This window comes from Cetorhinus maximus, chromosome 23 (assembly GCF_964194155.1).
Source record: "Cetorhinus maximus chromosome 23, sCetMax3.hap1.1, whole genome shotgun sequence".
Taxonomy (NCBI): domain Eukaryota; kingdom Metazoa; phylum Chordata; class Chondrichthyes; order Lamniformes; family Cetorhinidae; genus Cetorhinus; species Cetorhinus maximus.
In genome coordinates, this window is record NC_135901.1 from 57,114,201 (window position 1) to 57,118,180 (window position 3,980).

Here is a 3,980-nt window from a genome sequence, read left to right on the forward strand (position 1 = left end):
CACTCATAATTTTGTAAACTTCTATCAAGTCGCCCCTCAATCTCCGTCGCTCTAGTGAGAACAATCCGAGTTTCTCCAACCTCTCCTCATAACTAATAACCTCCAGACCAGGCAGCATCCTGGTAAACCTCCTCTGCACCCTCCCCAACGCCTCCATATCCTTCTGGTAATGTGGCGACCAGAATTGCATGCAATATTCCAAGTGTGGCCTAATCAAGGTTCTATACAGCTGCAGCATGACTTCCCAGCTTTTATACTCAATACCCCTGCCATTGAAGGCAAGCATGCCATATGCCTTCCTGACTACCTTATCCACCTGCGTTGCCACTTTCAGTGACCTGTGGACCTGTACACCCAGATCCCTCTGCCAGTCGATGCACTTAAGGGTTCTGCCATTTACTGTATAATTCCTGTCTGTATTAGACCTTCAAAAATGCATTACCTCGCATTTGTCCGGATTAAAATCCATCTGCCATTTCTCCGCCCAAGTCTCCAACCGATCTATATCCCGTTGTAACCTTTGACAATCCTCTTCACTATCTGCAGCTCCTCCAACCTTAGTGTCGTCTGCAAACTGACTAATTAGCCCAGTTACATTTTCCTCCAAATCATTTATGTATACCACAAACAGCAAAGGTCCCAGCACTGATCACTGCGGAACTCCACTAGTCACAGCTCTCCATTCAGAAAAGCACCCTTCCACTGCTATCCTTTGTCTTCTATGACCAAGCCAATTCTGTATCCATCTTGCCAGCTCACCTCTGATCCCGTGTGACTTTACCTTCTGTACCAGTCTGCCATGAGGGACCTTGTCAAAGGCCTTACTGAAAACCATGTATATAACATCCACTGTCCTTCCATCGTCGATCATCTTTGTCACTTCCTCGAAAAACTCGATCAAGTTAGTGAGACACGACTTCCCCTTGACAAAACCATGCTGCCCCTCATTTCCCTACCACTGACATAAGGCTCACCGGCCTGTAATTTCCTGGATTATCCCTGCTACCCTTCTTAAACAGTGGAACAACATTGGCCATTCTCCAGTCCTCTGGGACCTCATCCGTAGCCAGTGAGGATACAAAGATTTCTGTCAAGGCCCCAGCAATCTCCTCCCTTGCCTCCCTCAGTACTCTGGGGTAGATCCCATCTGGCCCTGGAGACTTATCCGCCTTAATATTCTTCAAGACGCCTAACACCTCCTCTCTGTTGATCTCAACATGTTCCAGGCTATCTACACACTCTTCCCTAGACAAATCGACCGCTAAGTCCTTCTCTTTGGTGAATACTGATGAGAAGTATACATTTAGTATCTCTCCCATTTCTTCTGGCTCCACACACAAATTCCTACCTCTATCCCTGAGTGGGCCCACCCTTTCCCTGGCTACCCTCTTGCTTTTTACATATGTATAAAAGGCCTTGGGATTTTCCTTAATCCTTGTTGCCAGTGACTTTTCATGACCCCTTTTAGCCATCCTGACTCCTTGCTTAAGTTTCTTCCTACTTGCTTTGTATTCTCCACGGGCTTCATCTGTCCCCAGCCTTCTAGCCCTTACAAATGCTTCCATTTTCTTTTTGACTAATCTAATAATTAACTCCATAGGCACCTTATCAAAATCAGGAATGATGAGAACTGGAGCTGGTAGGATTTGGAAGTCTGTGAGGAGACCCCACAGGATTCCAACCCCATCCCCTTATCCACTCCGCCTTGAACACAGGACCTGCACTGACGTCACTGATGTTTGTATAAAATCAGAAGCGGCTACATTCAGCATGTCGTTCACAAGCCGACTCTCTGGAAGAGGAACTCAACTACTATAATTCCACACCCTACCTTTTCCGCACAGCAACTCATATTTGTATTGTCTCTCCTCTTTCTTCTTGACAAAATGCAGCACAGGACGCTCAATTTTCGGTGGTGTGTGTTTGTCCAAATGGGGCTGCTAAATGTTTGGCAGCGGTGGGATTCGAACCCACGCCTCCGTAGAGACTGGAGCCTAAATCCAGCGCCTTAGACCGCTCGGCCACGCTACCACATCGGTGCAAATTATTAATCATCTCCTTCATTAGCATTGCCACTGAAATAGAACAAAAGCAATGAAGTAGGAATTGACCATTCGGAATCGGGATCCAGCTCCGTCAGTTAATCAGATCATCCTGCACTTTGTAACAAATAGAAATCATCTCCACTCAAAAACACAATGAGCCGCAGTGAAGGGTTGGAACCATTTAAACTGTCATTCAACTGGTCTGGTTCCGAATCTCCTGCTAGAAATGGCAAGAAAACCTCTCACTAAATTCATTCCGGGTCTTGACTTCAGAAGGACAGGACACAAGGTAACAAAGTACATTTCGGTAAATTGGGTTATAATATGGCAGAATCACCTGGAAAGAGCATCCGTGGTATTGGGAAACATAAAATTATAGAAAGTTACGGCAAGTAAGAGGCCATTCGGCCTGGCGTGCTGCTGTCAAAGAGCAGTTGTGATTGGTTGATCAGGAGTGGTCAATTACGCTTCCATTTCCAATTGCGAATTTAGGGAATGTTTGCAGATGAACGGGAATAAGAAACACGGGGGTATTTGGACGGTTGTTATTCCAATTAACCGACAAGTAATTCTACAGACCGTCAGTTAAAATCACTTGGCCACAACTATTTAGTGAAATCGAACTGTTGTTTGTATGAAATAATAGAATGCGTACAGGGAGTAACAGAGAAAAAGGATTTTCAGTCCCTGCTATTAACCCAACTTCGACTGCCCCTCCCCATCCTCCCAACCAAAATGCAACACTGCACAGGTCAGCCGGCCGCACGGAGCATTTTTAGGAAGTGTCTCAAAAGAAAACCACCGGAAAGTTTAATAACCGCGGGAGTGGAGCCCAAATCACAGGAACCTTGACCAGCAGCTCAGTCCACTCGGCCACTCAACCACAGTCAGAGCAGAAACAACCATTACGTTGGCCGGCATTGGCACTGAATTAGAATATATAATCATCCTCCGTTTTGTCACGTCCGGGCATTTAGTAGCTGAACAGCCTGCACTCAAAAAGAAACAGAAATAAATGTCCTCTTGCATCATTTAAAACAGCGCTTTTGTTTTCTCTGGACCATCTTAATATGAAGCCGCAGGAATAAGGTGAATAATGTTTGGATGGTAAAAATGAGGAACTGAACCACACACAGAGGAACACACACAGACAAAGACACCGAGGGTGACAGAGGGCAAGCGGTTGTTTCTAAGAAGAGACAAAACACCCAGAAAGCAAGCCTGACACCAACCTGGCTCCGTTTCTGTTCCATTTCCGAATGCAAGATTCGTGAATGTTTTCAGGAGTGAACGGAAATAGGATAACTCCCGAGTTTCTGGATGGACTTGATTCAATGTAACCGATAATTAACTCTGTAGAAACAGAGTTTAAGCAGGAATAATGAAAAGCGGAAAAACCCAATGGGTTTGGACTCCATCGCCTTACCCACTCGGCTATGGCGAACGGCCCTATGCACAAGTTAATATGGTCGGTATAAAATTATAGATGATTACAGCAGAGAAGTACTTTCAGCCCATCATGTCCATGCCATCTCTCTGAAGAGCCATTTAACTAATTCCAAAATATCGCCTGTTCCCCACAGCAATTTATATTGATGCTGTCTCTCCTCACCCTTCCTGTTAAAATGAAACACCGCACACAAACCCAAACATTCAATCTGAACTGGCACTTGTTCGACCTGCTGTTCAAGCTGCTCATGTGCAACTTTCAATTTCCAAAACCCACCAACCTCATCACTGCGGCTCCTGTGAAACTGACAAGGGAACACACGGCAGAAATTCATCACTGAAAGTAACTGAAACACATCAAATTCCAAACACTGTCATGTCACATCTGTTTCTGCTTCTCTCCCTGCCTCACCTCCCAAGCTCCCAAGTCAATTAGTTGCTTGATGCAGACACAGTAAGTCCATGAACTCAATATTTCCCTGGGAA

The 3,980-nt window shown here is 45.3% G+C and overlaps 1 non-coding gene across 1 annotated transcript; it reads right to left on the minus strand.

The window, feature by feature from the left end:
* Nucleotides 1-1,949: 1,949 nt before the first annotated feature.
* On the minus strand, nt 1,950-2,031 carry trnal-uag (transfer RNA leucine (anticodon UAG)). Its single transcript has one exon. It is a non-coding gene; the product is annotated as a tRNA-Leu (tRNA).
* Between the last annotated feature and the right edge of the window lie 1,949 nt (nt 2,032-3,980).